At 48.4% G+C, this 24,029-nt stretch overlaps 1 protein-coding gene across 2 annotated transcripts in view; it reads left to right on the top strand.

The window, feature by feature from the left end:
• The first annotated feature begins 409 nt into the window (after positions 1 to 409).
• LOC147693338 (transient receptor potential cation channel subfamily M member 2-like) overlaps positions 410 to 24,029 on the top strand; it is a 623,295-nt gene continuing 599,675 nt past the window's right edge. For both annotated transcript variants that reach the window (XM_086933675.1, XM_086933674.1), the window contains exon 1: positions 410 to 499. The gene's annotated coding sequence lies outside the window, so the exon portion shown is untranslated. The remainder of the gene's footprint in view (positions 500 to 24,029) is intronic.

Raw genomic sequence — 24,029 nt, 5'->3', positions numbered from 1 at the left:
AGGCGGCACAGACCGCCCTGGCCTGATACCGTTCTCTAGACATCCCGTGCCCCCTGACCACCCACCCCCTCCGCCCCTGCACACCGGTCACATCTGGGATGTGCGGGCGTGCCCTGTCAGTGGCTAAAAGGTGAGTAAACGCTCCTTGTCGCCTCGGGGTGAATAGATTCAGGAAGCCGCCTTTCTCTTAACCCCTTCCACGGGTGTCACCCGTGCAGAGCTGTGTCACCGGGCTGTGCGGAGCATTGACACCGGGCTGTGCTGAGCTGTGCAGAGCTGTGCAGAGCTGTGCCGCCGGGCTGTGCTGAGCTGTGCCGCCGGGCTCCTGTGAAGGAACTCCCCGTCAGAGCTGTGCAGAGCTGTGTCACCGGGCTGTGCGGAGCATTGCCGCCGGGCTCCTGTGAAGGACCTCCCCGTCAGAGCTGTGCAGAGCTGTGCGAAAGCATCCTGAGGACCGCGATCTCTCCAGAGACGGCTCCTGCTTCACGTCTCATCCCAGGTAACAGCCGCCCCTGCTCTGTCACTTTCCTCTTTCTCAGGGGCTCTCTCAGAGGCGCGGTCTCTTTACACTGCACTCTCCCAGGTGGTGCACTCTTTTACTTGAGCCCTAAAGCCGGCACTCTCGTATTATCATGACTCTTACAATTGAAAAGCACCGCTCTCTGTGCGCATTACATCGGTGCTAGGTTCGGAGGGCTGGCGTGTTTTGGGCCCACCTATAATCCATGATACCTGTCCAGGTGTGGGGTCTGGTCTGTTCACAGCCCCCCTCCTCCCCACGTGCTGCAGCCCCCTCCATCCTTCAGAGAGACAGGGGTGAGAGAGCCTCAGCATTTCTAACAGGGCTGGGGCGGGTGTGAGAGACCAGCGAGGTGCACTTCAAAGCCTTCAGCACCGAGCACTTAAGGCAGAAGAACATTGCATCCCTCACGCCCTCAGCACCGAGCACTTAAGGCAGAAGAACATTGCATCCCTCACACCTTCAGCACTGAGCACTTAAGAAAGAAGAGCATTGCATCCCTCACGCCTTCAGCACCGAGCACTTAAGGCAGAAGAACATTGCATCCCTCACGCATTCAGCACTGAGCACTTAAGGCAGATGAACATTGCATCCCGCACGCCTTTAGCACCGAGCACTTAAGGCAGAAGAACATTGCATCCCTCACGCCTTCAGCACCCAGCACTTAAGGCAGAAGAACATTGCATCCCTCACGCCTTCAGCACCGAGCACTTAAGGCAGAAGAACATTGCATCCCTCACGCATTCAGCACTGAGCACTTAAGGCAGAAGAACATTGCATCCCTCACGCCTTTAGCACCGAGCACTTAAGGCAGAAGAGCATTGCATCCCTCACGCCTTCAGCACTGAGCACTTAAGGCAAAGAGCATTGCATCCCTCACACCTTCAGCACTGAGCACTTAAGGCAGAAGAACATTGCATCCACCATGCCTTCAGCACGGAGCACTTAAGCAGCATCCCTGACGCCTTCAGCACAGAGCACTTAAGGCAGAAGAACATTTCATCCCCCATAACTTCAGCACCAAGCACTTGAGGTAGAAGAACATTGCATCCCTCATAACTTCAGCACCAAGCACTTGAGGTAGAAGAACATTTCAACCCTCATAACTTCAGCACCAAGCACTTGAGGTAGAAGAACATTGCATCCCTCATAACTTCAGCACCAAGCACTTGAGGTAGAAGAACATTTCATCCCTCATAACTTCAGCACCAAGCACCTGAGGTAGAAGAACATTGCATCCCTCATACCTTCCGCACTGAGCACTTAAGGCAGAAGAGCATTGCATCCCTCACGCCTTCAGCACCGAGCACTTAAGGCAGAAGAGCATTGCATCCCTCACGCCTTCAGCACTGAGCACTTAAGGAAAAAAAATTGCATCCCTCACGCCTTCCGCACTGAGCACTTAAGGAAGAAGAACATTGAATCCCTCACACCTTCAGCACCGAGCACTTAAGGCAGAAGAACATTGCACCCCTCACGCCTTCAGCATCAGGTACTTAAGGCAGAAGAACATTGCATCCCTCACATCTTCAGCACCGAGCACTTAAGGCAGAAGAGCATTGCATCCCTCACATCTTCAGCACCAGAGCACTTAAGGCAGAAGAGCATTGCATCCCTCACATCTTCAGCACCAGAGCACTTAAGGCAGAGGAGCATTGCATCCCTCACATCTTCAGCACCAGAGCACTTAAGGCAGAAGAGCATTGCATTCCTTACATCTTCAGCACCAGAGCACTTAAGGCAGAAGAGCATTGCATCCCTCACATCTTCAGCACCAGAGCACTTAAGGCAGAAGAGCATTGCATCCCTCACATCTTCAGCACCAGAGCACTTAAGGCAGAAGAGCATTGCATTCCTCACATCTTCAGCACCGGAGCACTTAAGGCAGAAGAGCATTGCATCCCTCACGCCTTCGGCACTGAGCACTTAAGGCAGAAGAACATTGCATTCCTCACATCTTCAGCACCAGAGCACTTAAGGCAGAAGAGCATTGCATCCCTCACGCCTTTGGCACTGAGCACTTAAGGCAGAAGAACATTGCATCCCTCACGCCTTCATCACCAAGCACTTAAGGCAGAAGAGCATTGTATCCCTCACACCTTCAGCACCAAGCACTTAAGGCAGAAGAGCATTGCATCCCTCACGCCTTCGGCACTGAGCACTTAAGGCAGAAGAACATTGCATCCCTCACGCCTTCAGCACCGGAGCACTCAAGGCAGAAGAGCATTGCATCCCTCACGCCTTCGGCACTGAGCACTTAAGGCAGAAGAACATTGCATTCCTCACATCTTCAGCACCAGAGCACTTAAGGCAGAAGAGCATTGCATCCCTCACGCCTTCGGCACTGAGCACTTAAGGCAGAAGAACATTGCATCCCTCACGCCTTCAGCACCGAGCACTTAAGGCAGAAGAGCATTGTATCCCTCACGCCTTCAGCTCCGAGCACTTAAGGCAGAAGAACATTGCATCATCACACCTTCAGCACCAAGCACTTAAGGCAGAAGAACATTGCATCCCTCACACCTTTAGCTCCGAGCACTTAAGGCAGAAGAACATTGCATCATCACACCTTCAGCACCAAGCACTTAAGGCAGAAGAACATTGCATCCCTCACACCTTTAGCACTGAGCACTTAAGTAGCAAGAACATTTACTTTACTTGTTGAAAAACTATCCCTTATAAACTCACCAAGCAAGGGTGCCTCTTGTTTTAAAATGTCCTGAGGTCAACTCCTAAATACATAGAAACATGCCTGTGATTAATAACCTCATTAAAACTGCTTAAATGCTCTTCTCACATTTCATTTGGAATAACATTCAGTTTATTTTTAAAGAACCTAAATACTTAATAAACACAAAACATGATCATAAACTCTTAGAATCACTTATGAAAATAAGCTCTGTAAAGTGTATATTCACAATCAAATGCCTCCCCTATGACAGTGATGGAGGGCGCAATAAGGTTATGACAATCCTTCATTTGATGAAATGACATTAATGCCCCCTGCCCACACCCATGTTTTATACAACCTATTTTTATTAGGACTTAGTCCCTGCTGGTGTCCACACTGATTGGTTGGTGCTAAACAGAATTAGTAACTTGCCTCTTTATTATAATTCCTGAGTTAGAGTGAGTTCTTTCATCCCAGGTTCTTTTCCAGGGACCATCATATATATGTAAGGGCATTCTGTGGGCCACCTGTGTCATCCCGCCTCCCCATGGAACTGCTCCTATGACAAGGGCCTCACCAATCATTTGTTGAGCTTGGCCCCTTTGGTTTGAATTTATGGAAGTGCTGCTCTCTAATGTCTTATTATTGCTTGACTCTGACCACCGAAAGGTGTTGTTTTCCTGTGAGTGATTTTGTGGTTCTGAAGTCTCACTGGTGCTGCTTTCCTGTGTGTTGTCACATGGATGGGGAATTTAAAAGGTGCTTCTCTCCTGAGTGTTATTCGCTGGTTCTGAAGTCTCACAGGGCTTTTCACCCTGTGTGTCACATTGGTCTGTAGTCTAAAAGGTACTACTCTCCCATGTGTTATATTACGGCTCCGGGGTGTGAAGGTTGCTGTTCTCCTTTGTGGTATTTTAGCATTCTGTAGTTTGAAAGATACTGAACTCCAGTGTGTTAACAACTGTTGTCTAGGTCTGCGATCTGCTGCTCTTCTGTGAGGTTTCTAGGTCTCACATGTGCTGCTCTCCTGTGTGTTTTCCAAGTCTGAGAGATGCTGCTGTCCTGTGTGGTTTCTGGGTCTGAAAGGTGCTGCTCTCCTGTGTGTAGTCTTGTTCTGACACAGGTCTGAGAGATCCTGCTCTTCTGTGTTGTTTCTAGAGCTCAGATGTGTCTGGAAGGTGTTGCTCCCATGTGTGGTTTCCAGGTCTGAGATAGGGCTGAGTGGTGCTGCTCTCCTGTTTGGTTTCTAGGTCTGAGAGATCCTGCTCTTCTGTGTTGTTTCTAGAGCTCAGGTGTGTCTGGGAGGTGTTGCTCCCATGTGTGGTTTCCAGGTCTTAGATAGGGCTGAGTGGTGCTGCTCTCCTGTTTGGTTTCTAGGTCTGAGAGATCCTGCTCTTCTGTGTTGTTTCTAGAGCTCAGGTGTGTCTGGGAGGTGTTGCTCCCATGTGTGGTTTCCAGGTCTTAGATAGGGCTGAGTGGTGCTGCTCTCCTGTTTGGTTTCTAGGTCTGAGAGATCCTGCTCTTCTGTGTTGTTTCTAGAGCTCAGATGTGTCTGGAAGGTGTTGCTCCCATGTGTGGTTTCCAGGTCTGAGATAGGGCTGAGTGGTGCTGCTCTCCTGTTTGGTTTCTAGGTCTGAGAGATCCTGCTCTTCTGTGTTGTTTCTAGAGCTCAGGTGTGTCTGGGAGGTGTTGCTCCCATGTGTGGTTTCCAGGTCTTAGATAGGGCTGAGTGGTGCTGCTCTCCTGTTTGGTTTCTAGGTCTGAGAGATCCAGCTCTTCTGTGTTGTTTCTAGAGCTCAGATGTGTCTGGGAGGTGTTGCTCCCATGTGTGGTTTCCAGGTCTGAGATAGGGCTGAGTGGTGCTGCTCTCCTGTTTGGTTTCTAGGTCTGAGAGATCCTGCTCTTCTGTGTTGTTTCTAGAGCTCAGATGTGTCTGGGAGGTGTTGCTCCCATGTGTGGTTTCCAGGTCTGAGATAGGGCTGAGTGGTGCTGCTCTCCTGTTTGGTTTCTAGGTCTGAGAGATCCTGCTCTTCTGTGTTGTTTCTAGAGCTCAGATGTGTCTGGGAGGTGTTGCTCCCATGTGTGGTTTCCAGGTCTTAGATAGGGCTGAGTGGTGCTGCTCTCCTGTTTGGTTTCTAGGTCTGAGAGATCCTGCTCTTCTGTGTTGTTTCTAGAGCTCAGATGTGTCTGGGAGGTGTTGCTCCCATGTGTGGTTTCCAGGTCTTAGATAGGACTGAGTGGTGCTGCTCTCCTGTTTGGTTTCTAGGTCTGAGAGATCCTGCTCTTCTGTGTTGTTTCTAGAGCTCAGGTGTGTCTGGGAGGTGTTGCTCCCATGTGTGGTTTCCAGGTCTTAGATAGGACTGAGTGGTGCTGCTCTCCTGTTTGGTTTCTAGGTCTGAGAGATCCTGCTCTTCTGTGTTGTTTCTAGAGCTCAGATGTGTCTGGGAGGTGTTGCTCCCATGTGTGGTTTCCAGGTCTTAGATAGGACTGAGTGGTGCTGCTCTCCTGTTTGGTTTCTAGGTCTGAGAGATCCTGCTCTTCTGTGTTGTTTCTAGAGCTCAGATGTGTCTGGGAGGTGTTGCTCCCATGTGTGGTTTCCAGGTCTTAGATAGGGCTGAGTGGTGCTGCTCTCCTGTTTGGTTTCTAGGTCTGAGAGATCCTGCTCTTCTGTGTTGTTTCTAGAGCTCAGATGTGTCTGGGAGGTGTTGCTCCCATGTGTGGTTTCCAGGTCTTAGATAGGACTGAGTGGTGCTGCTCTCCTGTTTGGTTTCTAGGTCTGAGAGATCCTGCTCTTCTGTGTTGTTTCTAGAGCTCAGGTGTGTCTGGGAGGTGTTGCTCCCATGTGTGGTTTCCAGGTCTTAGATAGGGCTGAGTGGTGCTGCTCTCCTGTTTGCTTTCTAGGTCTGAGAGGTGCTGCTCTACAGTTTGGTTTCTTTGTCTTGAAATAGGGCCAAAATGTGCTGCTCCCCTGTGTGGTTCTAGGTCTGAGATAGGTTTTCAAGATCCTGCTCCCCTGTGTGGTTCTAGGTCTGAGATAGGTTTTCAAGATCCTGCTCCCCTGTGTGGTTTCTAGTTCGAAGAAAAGTCTGAGAGGTTGTGGTCTCCTATATGGTCTCTAGGTCTGAGAGCTGCTGCTCTCATGCGTGGTTTCTAAGTCTGAGATAGGGCTAAGCGGTGCTGTTCTCCTGTGTGGTTTCTAGGTCAAATACAGGTCTGAGAGGTGCTGCTCTACTATTTGGGTTCTAGGTCTGCGATAGGTCTGAGAGGTTTTGGTCTCCTGTGTGGTTGCTAGGTGTCCGAATTGCTTTTCTACTGTTTAGTTTCTAGGTCTATTATAGGACTGAGATGTGCTGCTCACCTCTGTGGTTCTAGGTCTTACATAAGCCTGGGAGATGCTGCTCCACATGTGGTTTTTAGTTCTGAGATAAGACAGAGAGGGACGTCTCTCCTGTGTGATTTTTAGGGCTGATATGCGCTACTCCTCCGTGTGGTTCTAGCTATGAGATAGGTCTGGAAAATGCTGCTCTCCTGTGTGGTTTCTAAGTCTGTGATAGGACTGAGAGGTGTTGCTCTCCTGTGTGGTTTCTTGGTCTGAGAGAAGCTGCATTACAGTTTGGTTTATTTGTTTTGAGATAGGGTCAATATTTGCTGCTCTCCTGTGAGGTTCTAGGTTTGAGAAGTGCTTCTCTCTTGCTTGGTGTCTAGGTCTGAAATGGGTCTGAGAATTGCTACTTGCCTGTGTGGTTTTTAGGCCTGAGATAGTTCTGAGAGGTGCTGCTCTCCCGTGTGTCTTCTAGGTCTGTAAGGTGCTGCTCTTTTGTGTGTTGTCTAGGTTTGAGAGGTGCTGCTGTCCTGTGTAGTTTTTGTGTCTGAGAGGTGCTGCTTTCTTGTGTGGTTTCAATATCTGAGATGGTGCTGCTCTCCCCTTTGGTTTCTGGGTCTGAGATAGGGCTGGGAGGTTATGATCTCCTATGTTGTTTCTAGGCCTGACATAAGTCTGAGAGGTGTTGCTTTCCTGTGTGGGTTCTATGTCTAAGACAGGGCTGAGATGTGTTGCTGTCCTGTGTAGTTCTAGGTCTAAGATAGTTCTGAGAGGTGCTATTTTCCTGTGTGGTTTTGTAGGTGGGAGAGCTGCTGCTCTGTTTTGTGGTTTCTAGGTCTGTGACAGGGTTGAGCTGTGTTGCTCTAACGTGTGGTTCTATGTCTGCGGTATGTCTGAGAGGTGCCTTTCTCCTGTTTGGTATCTATGTCTGGGAATTGCTGTTCTGCTGTTTCGTTTCTAGGGCTGTGATAGGACTAAGATGTGCTGCTCTCCTCTGAGGTTCTAGGTCTGAGATAAGTCCGAGAGGTGCTGCTCCCCATGTGGGTTCTAGTTCTTAGATAGGACTAAGAGGTACTGCTCTCCTGTGTGGTTTTTAGGGCTGAGAGGTACTGCTCTCCTGTGTGGTTTTTAGGGCTGAGATGTGCTGCTCTCCTGCGTGGTTTTAGCTATGAGAGAGCTCCGAGAGGTGCTGCTCTTCTGTGTGGTGTCTAGGTCTGAGAGATGCTGCCATCCTGTGTAGCTTCTTGGTCTGAGAGGTGCTGCTTTTCTTTGTAGTTTCTAGGTCTGAGATAGGACTGAGAGGTACTGCTCTCCTGTGAGGTTTCTAGATCTCACATGCACTGCTTTCCTGTGTGTTTTCTGAGTCTGAGAGGTGCTGGTGTCCTGTGTGATTTCCCTGTCTGATAGGTGCTGCTCTCCTGTGTGGTTTCTAGGTCTGAGATAGGTCTGAGAGCTCCTGCTCTCATGTGTTTTTGTAGGGCTGAGAAATGCTGCTCTACTGTGTGGTTTATAGATCAGAGATAGGTCTGGGAGGTGCTGCCGTCGTAGGTGGTTTCTAGATCTGAGATAGGGCTGAGAGGTGCTGCTCTCCTGTGTGGTTCTCAATCTGAGAGGTGCTGCTCTACTGTTTAGTTTCTAGATCTGAGAGGCTTTGCTCTACAGTTTGGTCTCTTTGTTGTGAGATATGGCCAATATATGCAGCTCTCCTGTGTGGTTTCTAGCTCTGAGATAGGTCTGGGAGGTGCTGCTCTCCTGTGTGGTTCATAATCTGAGTGGTGCTGCTCTTCTCTGTGGGTTCTAGGTCTGAGAGGTTCTGCTCTACAGTTTGGTTTCTTTGTTGTGAGATAGGGCCAATATGTGCTGATCTCCTGTGTGGTTCAAGGTATGAGAAGTGCTGCTCTCTTGCTTGGTTTCTAGGTCTTAGATAGGTCTGAGATGTGCTGCTCTCCTGTGTGGGTTTAGGCCTGAGATTGGTCTGAGAGGTGCTGCTCTCCTGTGTGGTTTCCAAGTATGAGAAGTGTTGCCATCCCATGTGCCTTCTAGGTCTGCGAGGTGCTAGTGCCCTCTGTAGTTTCTGGGTCTGAAAGGTGCTTCTTTCTTGTGTTGTTTCTATATCTGAGATAGGTCTGGGAGATGCTCTTCTCCTGTGTGGTTCCTAGGCCTGGAATAGGTCTGAGATATACTGTTGTCCTGTGTAGTTCTAGGTCTGAAATAGTTCTGAGAGGTACTGCTCTACTGTTTGGTTTCTAGTGCTAAGATAGGCCTGCAGTGTTCTGGTCTCCTGTACAGTTTCTAGGTTTGAGGGCTGCTGCTCTAGTATGTGTTTTCTAGGTCTGAGATAGGGCTGGGATGTGTTGCTCTACTGTGTGGTTCTATGTCTGAGATATGTCTGAGAGGTGTTTTTCTCCTGTTTTAATTCTAGGTCTTAGAATTGATGTTCTGATATTTCGGTTCTAGGTATGAGATAAGACTGAGATGTGCTGCTCTCCTGTGTGTGGTATCAAAAACAGGTGATTTCAGTGATGATTTAAGATGAATTGTGACGTACTGCACCTGATAGCACCTTCAACAGATCACCCTATGCTATAGTGCATAAGACTGTGTGCATAAACAGGCTGTCTATCTAGGGATTTGAGGCACCCTTGCAAAGAACAACTATAACAATATGTTTTATGGACAATGGGTAGAAGGACACATTTTAAACTCTTACTAGTCCATTTTTTAGAAGGTCACAATGGGCTTGGTGAAACAAAAATACCAAAGTCACCAGGATCATCAAACCCAGTCTTAAACCATGTTCAGCTTCAGTCGTGATGCCCCTCTGAGACCATAAACAGAAACTAGGAAACGCCCAGTGTGCAAAGCAGGGACCAGTGAAATGCTAGTATCAAAACAACAATGGTTCACTGTCAACTTATTTTAGATACTACAATTTTCAACCCAGGGAATCCATAATCCCCCCCAAAAATATAGATAAACAAATGAAACATTTACATATAAAAAATAGATTTGATTGCAAATGGCCAACTAAAAGAAAGAAGTACTTAATGGGCCTGATTCACAGAATGAATTTAAGAGTAAGTCCTAAACGTACTACTATTTGGTATTCACAGAATGCACTTACTACTTTGGGGATTCACAGAGTGAACTTACTACTTTCGGGATTCACAGAATGAACTTACTACTTTCGGTATTCACAGAATAGTTAAGACTACTAACTTTACGTCCGCACTCGGGCTGGAAATTCCGGCATGAAGGCGGAGTTTCCGGCCCGGAGGCTGAGCTTCTGGCTTGGGGGCGGAGCTTGTGGCCCGGAGGTGGATCTTGCGGCCCAGAAGATGAGATTTCAGCCATGGCTAAATCCCCACCTTGGAGCCGGAAGCTCCGCCTCTAAGCTGCAAGCTCCGCCTCAGGGTTGCAATCCCCGCCCCAAACCGGAAACTCCGCCTCCGGGTTGCATTTTTTGTAACCACATTTGTGTTACAAATATTTTTACCCACATAGCAATTTTGCTATTTTTGGGTCCTGAAAGGGTTGCAGGTATGGCAGGGTGTTAGTGTACCCTGACCACCCAACTCCTTTTACATCATTTTGGTCCTGAAGAAAAACCGGTAACTCCCATTTTGGTTTGAAACATGTAGACCCAACACATACCACAGATACATTAGGTCCTATTAAAGCCTTTATTGTATCATACACTGTTTTTAATATTGTCCAGTAGTCTTAGAATAAATAATGTTTGGATAAGTCATACCAGGACAATTTTTAACTCACTGACTTTTTTTCTTTCTTCACATTCATCACCCACATACCCGCTCCACTGTATTTCAGGTGTCGCAGCACACCTTGGCGGCACTCGGCTGTCAAGGTGGCCCCGATGATGAAGCATGTCACCGACCAGGTCGGTGAGTGAGGGGTTCCTTAAAAACAAAGGAGGACTTCTTCTTTTACACTAGTGTCTCATTCCACCATTATTGGCTGTCCAGCCTTATCTTTGGTGATACTCCTTCATTTTGTTATATAGTTACCTTACCAGGGGATTGGGAGTACCCTTCCATCCACGCCAGTGGATAAAATCCCTTAACTCTCCAACCTTGTTAAATATATGTATACATAAAAAGACATATAACGTTGAAAGTGTTTTACATTAGGGGGTCAATCGGGTCTTTGTATAGTCAGTTGTCAACTGTGTTTCGACTTCTAGAATTACTACGAGGTCATCATCAGGACAGAATGTGTTAGTCGAGCACTGGGGAAGAGCCAAGGCGCCAGGACATGGGAGGTAAAGCCTGACCCACAAATAGTTCAAACAGGGTGAATATTGGGGATAACCAATCGAAGTATTTAATACAAAAATGCAGCAGTGGGACAGTACAACCAGCACTGAAACCCCTCACTAAATTTGGCCAATTTGTGTGAAAGTGTGCTACTACAGACAACACCTCTTCTGCAAAGAGGTGTAATCAAACAAATCAAGGAAATTGTCCAGGAGCAATTCCAAGCAGAACAAAATAATTAACCTGCCTGGAGCACAATATAAATTGCATAGTAGAATTATTTGAATCTTATCACGTTTGGTTGTATGGAAAGCCAGTTTGTATTTGCATATCAAAACAAACTGCAAATCAATGTTATACATGTGTATGTATATACAATACACATGGTATGACTGTAGACGATGTCTCAATATTGTATAAACACAGCCAGTATGGTATAAATACAGCCAACACTTGTTTCGTCTCAAACAAGACTTCTACAGGGCTTCTAAGGTATAAAGAGAGCTATGTCAGTCATCAGCTCCCGTTAAAAAAGACATTCTCACTACAGGGGGGGTATTATTGAAAAATGAAATGTTGGAAGCTTATGAATTAGCTGTGCCAATACAATGTGAGGCAATGTTGCTTCTCAGGAAAGGGCAGGATGCTTCAAACTGGTTGAGGTTTGCGGTCCCTAGATGCGGATTTGGACATCAGGGACATTTTATCCCTTATCAGGAGGTCATTTGGTTATATTGTGTTTGTGTACAGTTCGAGCCATCCTGCATTTTCCTGAGAAACAACATTACTGCCAGGAAAATCAAGTAGTACTATGAGGGAGATAGCTCAAGGAGGCATGAACAGAGAGTGAATAAATCAGCGGTGGGTCCAGCAGAGTGGAAGGAACCCCTGGCAGAATTAAATCACAAGCATTGTAGCCTGAGGAAAACACCAGTGTCCTAAAGAGGCACAAACAAACCAAAGGAATAGGTGCAGAGACTGGAGAAATCGCAGGATTTCTTTCAGATTCTGTACTGTCAGTCATTCTTTTCATGTTAGTTAAAATCCTGAAAGCTACCTTTTTGTTAATGCCTAGCAAATCCATGGACACATTGTGGTCACACTGGAGTCTCAGATAGGTATAGGCTCGGACCTCCATTCATCACTGACCAGTAAATGACAACTGCCTTGTCCAAGTTATGAGCAGTCATGTTCAACACCATATTGCCTGCATCTGTGAAAACATCGACCTAAATTGCGTTTTGTATATGTCTTTCTATGTATTAATTTTTTTCTCTGTCGTTGTATTAATTATGTATGTTAAAGTTTTTTATGAAAAAATCTTTTATGAAATAAGAAAAGAAAAAGAAACAAAACACCTATGAATTAAATAACAACTTTTCTACTCTATAAATTAAAAATAAACACTATATCAATATTCCTTGCTATCCATTATGTGGCTTATTTTGAAAGTTAATCACTTCAAGTGCAAATGATATTTAGATTATATTAGGGCAGTATGTATTTTACTGTTTGCTAATCTAGTTCTTTTCATACCAGTCAGTTATCATAGGCAGAAACAGCTGGCCCATCTAGCGCCATCAGAGCTCAACCTCTGTATGAACAGCGAGCAGAAGAGCTTGACCATGCACTCACTCAAGAGAGCCTCTAGCCTCTTCACTGAGGAAGCTCTTTATTAGCAGGTTTTATTACTACTATTATTAATTTATCTGAGGATGTACTCCAGTGTATTAGTGATTCTCTCTCCATGATGCTCTACAACAACAGCGTGGTTCTCTCTCACTGAGGATGCTCTCCTGTAACGTGACGCTTTCAGTCTCACTGAGGATGCTTTTCTGTCTCATGACTCTTTCTGTCTCAGGATATTCTTCTGTATGATGACTTCATCTGTCTCACTGAGGATGCTTGCCAGTATCATGACTTCTTCTGTCTCACTGAGGATGCTCTCCTGTATCATGACTTCTTCTGTCTTACTGAGGATGCTCTCCTGTATTGTGACTTCTTTTGTCCCACTGAGAATGCTGTTCTGTAACGTGACACTTTCAGTCTCACTGAGGATTCTCTCCTGTATCATGACTTCTTCTGTCTCACCGTGGATGCTGTCCTGTCTCATGACTCTTTCTGTCTCAGGATATTCTTCTGTATCATGACTTCATCTGTCTCACTGAGGATGCTCTCCTGTAACCTTACGCTTTCAGTCTCACTGAGGATGCTCTCCTGTCTCATGACTCTTTCTGTCTCAGGATATTGTTCTGTATCATGACTTCATTTGTCTCACTGAGGATGCTCTCCTGTCTCATGACTTTTCTGTCTCAGGATATTCTTCTCTATCATGACTTCATCTGTCTCACTGAGGATGCTCTCCTGTCTCATGATTCTTTCTGTATCACTGAGGATGCCCTCCTGTCTCATGACTCTTTCTGTCTCAGGATATTCTTCTGTATCATGACTTCATCTGTCTCACTGAGGATGCTCTCCTGTCTCATGATTCTTTCTGTCTCACTGAGGATGCTCTCCTGTCTAATGACTTTTCTGTCTCAGGATATTCTTCTCTATCATGACTTCATCTGTCTCACTGAGGATGCTCTCCTGTCTCATGATTCTTTATGTATCACTGAGGATGCCCTCCTGTCTCATGACTCTTTCTGTCTCAGGATATTCTTCAGTATCATGACTTCATTTGTCTCACTGAGGATGCTCTCCTGTCTCATGACTCTTTCTGTCTCAGGATATTCTTCTCTATCATGACTTCATCTGTCTCACTGAGGATGCTCTCCTGTCTCATGACTCTTTCTGTCTCAGGATATTCTTCTGTATCATGACTTCATCTGTCTCACTGAGGATGCTCTCCTGTCTCATGACTCTTTCTGTCTCAGGATATTCTTCTGTATCATGACTTCATTTGTCTCACTGAGGATGCTCTCCTGTCTCATGACTCTTTCTGTCTCAGGATATTCTTCTCTATCATGACTTCATCTGTCTCACTGAGGATGCTCTCCTGTCTCATGATTCTTTCTGTCTCACTGAGGATGCTCTCCTGTCTAATGACTTTTCTGTCTCAGGATATTCTTCTGTATCATGACTTAATCTGTCTCACTGAGGATGCTCTCCTGTCTCATGATTCTTTCTGTATCACCGAGGATGCTCTCCTGTCTCATGACTCTTTCTGTCTCAGGATATTCTTCTGTATCATGACTTCATCTGTCTCACTGAGGATGCTCTCCTGTCTCATGACTCTTTCTGTCTCAGGATATTCTTCTGTATCATGACTTCATTTGTCTCACTGAGGATGCTCTCCTGTCTCATGACTCTTTCTGTCTCAGGATATTCTTCTCTATCATGACTTCATCTGTCTCACTGAGGATGCTCTCCTGTCTCATGATTCTTTCTGTCTCATTGAGGATGCTCTCCTGTCTAATGACTTTTCTGTCTCAGGATATTCTTCTGTATCATGACTTCATCTGTCTCACTGAGGATGCTTGCCAGTATCATGACTTCTTCTGTCTCACTGAGAATGCTCTCCTGTCTCATGATTCTTTCTGTATCACCGAGGATGCTCTCCTGTCTCATGACTCTTTCTGTCTCAGGATATTCTTCTGTATCATGACTTCATCTGTCTCACTGAGGATGCTCTCCTGTCTCATGACTCTTTCTGTCTCAGGATATTCTTCTGTATCATGACTTCATTTGTCTCACTGAGGATGCTCTCCTGTCTCATGACTCTTTCTGTCTCAGGATATTCTTCTCTATCATGACTTCATCTGTCTCACTGAGGATGCTCTCCTGTCTCATGATTCTTTCTGTCTCACTGAGGATGCTCTCCTGTCTAATGACTTTTCTGTCTCAGGATATTCTTCTCTATCATGACTTCATCTGTCTCACTGAGGATGCTCTCCTGTCTCATGATTCTTTCTGTCTCACTGAGGATGCTCTCCTGTCTCATGATTCTTTCTGTATCACCGAGGATGCTCTCCTGTCTCATGACTCTTTCTGTCTCAGGATATTCTTCTGTATCATGACTTCATCTGTCTCACTGAGGATGCTCTCCTGTCTCATGACTCTTTCTGTCTCAGTATATTCTTCTGTATCATGACTTCTTCTGTGTCACTGAGGATGCTATCCTGTATCATTGCTTTTTCTGTCTCTCTCAGGATGCTCGCCTGTGTGATGTCACATTTCCCTTTGACTCAGTGCCTTTTCAGTGCCATACTTGTTTCTCTCTAAGCATGCTCTTCATGCTGTGTGCATTGTTTTGTCACTGACGGTATACTCATGTACGATTGCATATGAGTCTCGCACACTGGAGATTGTTTTATGCCTATCTTGTTTCCTTGTCATTAAGCTGCTCTCATTTCACCTGGCACTTCTGTCTTCCACTGAGGACGGTCTAGTTTCTGATTTCACTTTCTCTCTTAATGAGAATGCACTGTGATGCCAGGATACACCTCTCACTGAAAGTGTGTTCATGTCTCACTTCCGTTCCTCTGCTCACTGGCAGCTCATCTATTGTGTTTTTTTCTTAAATATTCTCTCTCACTCAGGATAGTCACATGTTATATGATTTCCTGTGTCAGGTATTTGTCTTTCACCTTGGAAGGTGCACTTGGCCTACTTTGGACGATTCTCTTCTATATCATGGTATTTATCACTCACTGAAGTTGCCCTCCTGTATTGTGATGTTTCTTTCTCTTGCTCAGACTCTTCTGTATTATCATCTCTATAACTGCAGATTCTGTACTTGGTTCTCTCTCTCACTCACTTACAATGCACTACCATACCATGATATTTCTCTCACACTGAAGATACTCGCCTGTCACTACACAACATTACTATTACCCAGAAAATGATATGTTGGAGTTATGTTATGTTGATGTGTATAGAGCAGGAATCACCTGAGAGGTTATCCAGGCACTAGGTACTAAACTTGGTGGTTGCTGCTAAGCTTCCAAGTGGAAATGGGAAAGAAGACAGGTTGTTAAGAAGGGAAAATATAAGGTTTAAGAGCCTAGTAAAAGGCCAGAACATTGTGCTGCTTACTGAGTGCAGGAGGAAAAAAGATTCAGTATTTGAGGGAGGTATACAAAAGAGTGACAACAAAATCTGGAACGACAAATTCTGCCCACCACCAGAAGCAAATGTAAGTGGCTGAAATATGTGAGGTAGTAGAGTGGTGAGGCAGGAGGAAGATCCTACGATATGCAGTATTTTGTAAGATTTGGAGTGGGTAAGCAAGATAGCACAAAAGAACAATGAAGAGAGTGTTGCTATAGTCCAGGACTGAGAGGATGAATGCCCAAGCCACAGTCTGACTGAGAGGAAGAGTACCTGGACCACAGTCTGCCAAAGAGGATGAGTGCCCGGACCACAGTCTGCCAAAGAGGATGAGTGCCCGGACCACAGTCTGCCAAAGAGGATGAGTGCCTGGGCCACAGTCTGCCTGAGAGGATGAGTGCCGGGCCACAGTCTACCTGAGAGGATGAGTGCCTAGGCCACAGTCTGCTTAAGAGGATGAGTGCCCGGGCCACAGTCTGCTTGAGAGAATGAGTGCCCGGACCACAGTCTGTCTGAGAGGATGAGTGCCCGGACCACAGTCTGCCAAAGAGGATGAGTGCCCGGGCCACAGTCTGCTTGAGAGAATGAGTGCCTAGGCCACAGTCTGCTTAAGAGGATGAGTGCCCGGGCCACAGTCTGCTTGAGAGAATGAGTGCCCAGACCACAGTCTGCCAAAGAGGATGAGTGCCTGGGCCACAGTCTGCCTGAGAGGATGAGTGCCGGGCCACAGTCTACCTGAGAGGATGAGTGCCTAGGCCACAGTCTGCTTAAGAGGATGAGTGCCCGGGCCACAGTCTGCTTGAGAGAATGAGTGCCCGGACCACAGTCTGTCTGAGAGGATGAGTGCCCGGACCACAGTCTGCCAAAGAGGATGAGTGCCCGGGCCACAGTCTGCTTGAGAGAATGAGTGCCTAGGCCACAGTCTGCTTAAGAGGATGAGTGCCCGGGCCACAGTCTGTCTGAGAGGATGAGTGCCCGGGCCACAGTCTGCTTGAGAGAATGAGTGCCCGGGTCACAGTCTGTCTGAGAGGATGAGTGCCCGGGCCACAGTCTGCCAAAGAGGATGAGTGCCCGGGCCACAGTCTGCTTAAGAGGATGAGTGCCCGGGCCACAGTCTGCTTAAGAGGATGAGTGCCCGGACCACAGTCTGCCAAAGAGGATGAGTGCCCGGGCCACAGTCTGCTTAAGAGGATGAGTGCCCGGGCCACAGTCTGTCTGAGAGGATGAGTGCCCGGGCCACAGTCTGCTTGAGAGAATGAGTGCCCGGACCACAGTCTGTCTGAGAGGATGAGTGCCCGGACCACAGTCTGCCAAAGAGGATGAGTGCCTAGGCCACAGTCTGCTTGAGAGAATGAGTGCCTAGGCCACAGTCTGCTTAAGAGGATGAGTGCCCGGGCCACAGTCTGTCTGAGAGGATGAGTGCCCGGGCCACAGTCTGCTTGAGAGAATGAGTGCCCGGGCCACAGTCTGTCTGAGAGGATGAGTGCCCGGGCCACAGTCTGCTTGAGAGAATGAGTGCCTGGGCCACAGTCTGTCTGAGAGGATGAGTGCCCGGGCCACAGTCTGCTTGAGAGAATGAGTGCCCGGGCCACAGTCTGTCTGAGAGGATGAGTGCCCGGGCCACAGTCTGCTTGAGAGAATGAGTGCCCGGACCACAGTCTGCCAAAGAGGATGAGTGCCTAGGCCACAGTCTGCTTGAGAGAATGAGTGCCCGGACCACAGTCTGCCAAAGAGGATGAGTGCCCGGGCCACAGTCTACCTGAGAGGATGAGTGCCTAGGCCACAGTCTGTCTGAGAGGATGAGTGCCTGGACCACAGTCTGGTTCGGAGGATGAATGTCAGGGCCACAGTTTGCCTGATAGGATAAGTGCCCAAGCCACTGTCTGCCTGAGAGGATGAGTGCCTGGACCACAGTCTGCCAAAGAGGATGAGTGCCCGGGCCGCAGTCTGCCTGAGAGGATGAGTGCCCGGGCCACAGTCTCCTTGGGTGGATGAGTGCCCGGACCACAGTCTGCTTGAGAGGATGAGTTCCTGGACAACAGTCTGCCAAAGAGGATGAGTGCTCGGGCCACAGTCTGCTTGAGAGAATGAGTGCCCAGACCACAGTCTGCTTGAGAGGATGAGTGCCTGGACCACAGTCTGCCTGATAGGATGAGTGTCCGGGCCACAGTCTGACTGCGAGGATGAGTGCCCGGACCACAGTCTGCTTGAGAGGATGAGTGCCTGGACCACAGTCTGCCTGATAGGATGAGTGTCCGGGCCACAGTCTGACTGCGAGGATGAGTGCCCGGACCACAGTCTGCTTGAGAGGATGAGTGCCTGGACCACAGTCTGCCAAAGAGGATGAGTGCCCGGGCCGCAGTCTGCCTGAGAGGATGAGTGCCCAGGCCACAGTCTCCTTGGGTGGATGAGTGCCCGGACCACAGTCTGCTTGAGAGGATGAGTTCCTGGACAACAGTCTGCCAAAGAGGATGAGTGCTCGGGCCACAGTCTGCTTGAGAGAATGAGTGCCCAGACCACAGTCTGCTTGAGAGGATGAGTGCCTGGACCACAGTCTGCCTGATAGGATGAGTGTCCGGGCCACAGTCTGCCAAAGAGGATGAGTGTCCGGGCCACAGTCTGCCAAAGAGGATGAGTGCCCGGGCCACAGTCTGCCTGAGAGGATGATTGCCAAGGCCACAGTCTGCCTAATATGATGAGTGCCCGGGCCACAGTCTACCTGAGAGGATGAGTGCTAGGACAAAGGATGAGTGCCCAGACCACAGTCTGCCTGATAGGATGAGTGCCCGGGCCACTGTCTGCCTCAGAGGATGAGTGCCCGGGCCACAGTCTGACTGAGAGGATGAGTGCCCTGACCACATTCTGCTTGAGAGGATGAGTGCCGGTACCACAGTCTCCTTGAGAGTATGAGTGCCCGGGCCACAGTCTGCCCCAGAGGATGAGTGCCAGGGCCACAGTCTGACTGAGAGGATGAGTGCCCGGGCCACAGACTGCCTGAGAGGATGAGTGCCGGGACCACAGTCTGCTTGGGTGGAAGAGTGCCTGGATCACAGTCTACCTGTGCGGATGACTGCCCAGACCACAGTCTGGCTCAGAGGATAAGTGCCTGGACCAAAGCCTGCCTGAGAGGATTAGTACCCAAGCCACAGTCTGCTTAAGAGGATGAGTGCCCGGGCCACAGTCTGCTTAAGAGGATGAGTGCCCGGACCACAGTCTGCCAAAGAGGATGAGTGCCCGGGCCACAGTCTGCTTAAGAGGATGAGTGCCCGGGCCACAGTCTGTCTGAGAGGATGAGTGCCCGGGCCACAGTCTGCTTGAGAGAATGAGTGCCCGGACCACAGTCTGTCTGAGAGGATGAGTGCCCGGACCACAGTCTGCCAAAGAGGATGAGTGCCTAGGCCACAGTCTGCTTGAGAGAATGAGTGCCTAGGCCACAGTCTGCTTAAGAGGATGAGTGCCCGGGCCACAGTCTGTCTGAGAGGATGAGTGCCCGGGCCACAGTCTGCTTGAGAGAATGAGTGCCCGGGCCACAGTCTGTCTGAGAGGATGAGTGCCCGGGCCACAGTCTGCTTGAGAGAATGAGTGCCTGGGCCACAGTCTGTCTGAGAGGATGAGTGCCCGGGCCACAGTCTGCTTGAGAGAATGAGTGCCCGGGCCACAGTCTGTCTGAGAGGATGAGTGCCTGGGCCACAGTCTGCTTGAGAGAATGAGTGCCCGGACCACAGTCTGCCAAAGAGGATGAGTGCCTAGGCCACAGTCTGCTTGAGAGAATGAGTGCCCGGACCACAGTCTGCCAAAGAGGATGAGTGCCCGGGCCACAGTCTACCTGAGAGGATGAGTGCCTAGGCCACAGTCTGTCTGAGAGGATGAGTGCCTGGACCACAGTCTGGTTCGGAGGATGAATGTCAGGGCCACAGTTTGCCTGATAGGATAAGTGCCCAAGCCACTGTCTGCCTGAGAGGATGAGTGCCTGGACCACAGTCTGCCAAAGAGGATGAGTGCCCGGGCCGCAGTCTGCCTGAGAGGATGAGTGCCCGGGCCACAGTCTCCTTGGGTGGATGAGTGCCCGGACCACAGTCTGCTTGAGAGGATGAGTTCCTGGACAACAGTCTGCCAAAGAGGATGAGTGCTCGGGCCACAGTCTGCTTGAGAGAATGAGTGCCCAGACCACAGTCTGCTTGAGAGGATGAGTGCCTGGACCACAGTCTGCCTGATAGGATGAGTGTCCGGGCCACAGTCTGACTGCGAGGATGAGTGCCCGGACCACAGTCTGCTTGAGAGGATGAGTGCCTGGACCACAGTCTGCCTGATAGGATGAGTGTCCGGGCCACAGTCTGACTGCGAGGATGAGTGCCCGGACCACAGTCTGCTTGAGAGGATGAGTGCCTGGACCACAGTCTGCCAAAGAGGATGAGTGCCCGGGCCGCAGTCTGCCTGAGAGGATGAGTGCCCAGGCCACAGTCTCCTTGGGTGGATGAGTGCCCGGACCACAGTCTGCTTGAGAGGATGAGTTCCTGGACAACAGTCTGCCAAAGAGGATGAGTGCTCGGGCCACAGTCTGCTTGAGAGAATGAGTGCCCAGACCACAGTCTGCTTGAGAGGATGAGTGCCTGGACCACAGTCTGCCTGATAGGATGAGTGTCCGGGCCACAGTCTGCCAAAGAGGATGAGTGTCCGGGCCACAGTCTGCCAAAGAGGATGAGTGCCCGGGCCACAGTCTGCCTGAGAGGATGATTGCCAAGGCCACAGTCTGCCTAATATGATGAGTGCCCGGGCCACAGTCTACCTGAGAGGATGAGTGCTAGGACAAAGGATGAGTGCCCAGACCACAGTCTGCCTGATAGGATGAGTGCCCGGGCCACTGTCTGCCTCAGAGGATGAGTGCCCGGGCCACAGTCTGACTGAGAGGATGAGTGCCCTGACCACATTCTGCTTGAGAGGATGAGTGCCGGTACCACAGTCTCCTTGAGAGTATGAGTGCCCGGGCCACAGTCTGCCCCAGAGGATGAGTGCCAGGGCCACAGTCTGACTGAGAGGATGAGTGCCCGGGCCACAGACTGCCTGAGAGGATGAGTGCCGGGACCACAGTCTGCTTGGGTGGAAGAGTGCCTGGATCACAGTCTACCTGTGCGGATGACTGCCCAGACCACAGTCTGGCTCAGAGGATAAGTGCCTGGACCAAAGCCTGCCTGAGAGGATGAGTACCCAAGCCACAGTCTGCCTTCTGCCTGAGAGAATGTGTGCCCGAGCCACATTCTGCACGAGAGGATGAGTGCCCAGACCACAGTCTGGTTCGGAGGATGAATGTCAGGGCCACAGTTTGCCTGATAGGATATGATTTATGGTCCCGTTGTACCATACATACGATTGATGAGACAATTGATGATAAGACTGAGAGTCTTTTCCTCCTCCGGCTGGTATGAGAGGACTTGGCTGGATAAGGTTTCCACTATGAGGATGTCCAACACTGGTGCAGTGACCAAGTGGTGAGCCCTGATGAATCTGCCAATAAGTTTGTAGGGCAGTGAAACATGTTGGCTATGGGTATTGGTATGCGATGTTAAGCTACCAGCCTTTTTAATTCACCAGTACACACCATATCCAGTAATAAAATTGTAACATTGGTGTGACTGCTGATTTTAATCACTTTTTCTGTGTCATATCAAGGAGTGATTCCTTGGATGTTCTTGTCTTGCACCTGTCTTTTTTGCACAAACACGCTTGGTTTTGTTTTGGACACTTGTTATTTTGAAAAGGAATGGCGACCAATGATGAGAAAGGGCCAAGAAACTGGTAAACATCTACCAAGTGCCCCGAGGGTGTTCGCCCGTGAGGCGCCTTCCTCTTCACCACACTTCTTTTCATGTTTCTCTTGTTCTAAGTGTGGGATTACGTACTGTCTCAGTTGAGCAGTCATAGGTGGTCAGGTCGAGTTGAAAGCAATCCGGATTCTCCCCCCTTTTTTTATGGTTACAAATAATGATTTGTTTTGGACGGATAGGCACTTGAAGAATACGCATAACTTGATGTTGAGTAGGTGTGCGGTCTGGAATCTAATGGTATATTTTCCAGCGAACAAAAATGCCCCATCAGACGATTGTTAATCCATGTCCAGGGTCCTGGGATTTTTTGATATTGATGCTTATTGAGTGGAGGGCTATCCCTACAGTATCCTTATTTCCCTCTTGGCTCCTTCTTGTATTACACAGGATTCATAAAGGCACCAAAGGATACTGAGGAATATCTGCCTTCCTGAGACAATCATTGAGGATTTTAGTAATTGGATTAACACTGCCTTAGATGCCACAAAAATGTATAAAATATTAAAAGGAGAAAGCCATCAGCTATGTTGTACACTATGGGGATATAGGCAGTAAACAATGGTGTAAAAATGTAAAAGGAAATGGAGCGGAAGATAAACTTTTATACAAACAAGTGTTCAATAAGTATAAAAATCTATGGAAAGTGGCTGTAAATACATACTTGACTGGGAAGTATATTAGCAGCTAATTATTTGGATCAGGAAATTTTTAAATTGAAAAAGAATATGTGCACCCTACACACAACTAGAGGGCATATGTGCAAGCCCCTATCGCCACAGTAACGTCACTTTTTCCGACGATCCTGTGGCGGTAGGGGCTTTGCCTTTTTTACATGGCAGCGTTAAGCCAATTAACATGGCTTAACGCTGCCTCGTAAATAAGGCACCCTTTCATGCTATGCTTAGCGTGAAAGGGGTGGGCAGTGGGTGTTGTGGTGAGCGTTCCATCACAACACCCCTTCATTTTGATGCTGCCCCCTATGTACAAGGATGGCGTACATAGGAGGCAGCGCCAAAATAAGGACCAGGGAAAACCTGGTCTTAACTTGGTGAAATGAGGAGAAATGCTTTATTTCTCCTCGTTTTTGCTTTTTCCATGTGTGCTGCCTTGTGCAGCACACAAGGAAAAAGCAAATCGCCTAGGATTGTTTATGTGTAGGAAGATGTCCCTTCTTCCACATAAACAAACTTTTTTTTAAAAATGACATTTTGTAACTTCCATGTGTGCTGCATTAAGCAACACACATAGAAGTGACACATCAGCATTTAAAGATTGTTTATGTGCAGGAAGGGACATCTCATCTTCCGCTGCACGCAGACACCCTTGCCCTATGGTGCAAGGGTGCCTGAGTTGACACTAAGCTCCTAAACTTGGCACCAGCACAGAGGGTAACACAGGACTGCACCATATCCTTGTAAATATGGTGCAGCCTTGCCTTTTCCTTGTCCATCATAAGCGTGGAAGGGTATACTCAGATGTGAGTCCCTTGCTCACTGCACCATGACGATTCAAGCAAGCCGGGCCGAAGACGGCTGAAATGCCAGAAACCGGTCCCTGGAAGCTTGTTTCCTTCCCAGTGAAAGAATTGGCTTGGTAGTTTGGTTTGCCCTGTTCCCATCATGCACTGGGACAGGGACAGACTAATTTGCATGTAGCCAGGTTCTGAGCTGGGATGGTGCAGTGAGATAAATAACGGTGATGGATCAAGCCCTGATCTTTGGACTGGGTAAGAGTGGTCTGCTTCATTCAGACACTCTGTTCATCACCACCCCATTTTCTGAATCATTTTTGAAGTGGCAGAGAGCGGCATTAAGCCATGACGTCTAACACCTCACTCTGCCACTTCTTTGTACATATGCCCCTAGGAGTTCTATGACTCGACATCCTTTTCTGAATTATTACATGAAAAGATACAAAAAAACATTCAAAGCTTTAGGTTGATAGGAACAGAAGAAACTGACGTGTATAATCCTCGGTTGAACCCACAATCACTGTCCCCCAGAGACACTCATAGGTACTCCCAGGGGCACTGAAAAATCACTGACCCCAGAGACACTGACAGAGGTTCCCCCGGAGAGACACTCAGACTGAGGCGTCCTAAGCAATCCCTGCCCTTTGCATACAATCCTAAAGATGCCAAGCTATCCATGAGCTCTGATGCAATCATGCAGATGTTCAGAGCTTCTCAGTCAATGATTCTCTCACACACACATTTGGGCGCACGATTTGAGGTGAAGGCGAACAAATCACAACAGTCTACCACTGATCTACGGTACTGGGTCCCGAGGGCTGCTTAACCAAGTATTTATCTACGAACATGGGGCTAAACCACATCTGTGCTTTTTTTAAGACTGCAGAGTGATGG

Source organism: Lissotriton vulgaris, chromosome 8 (genome assembly GCF_964263255.1).
Source record: "Lissotriton vulgaris chromosome 8, aLisVul1.2, whole genome shotgun sequence".
NCBI lineage: Eukaryota > Metazoa > Chordata > Amphibia > Caudata > Salamandridae > Lissotriton > Lissotriton vulgaris.
Note: the sequence above shows the minus strand (reverse complement) of the source record. Positions and strands in the feature narration are given on the sequence as shown.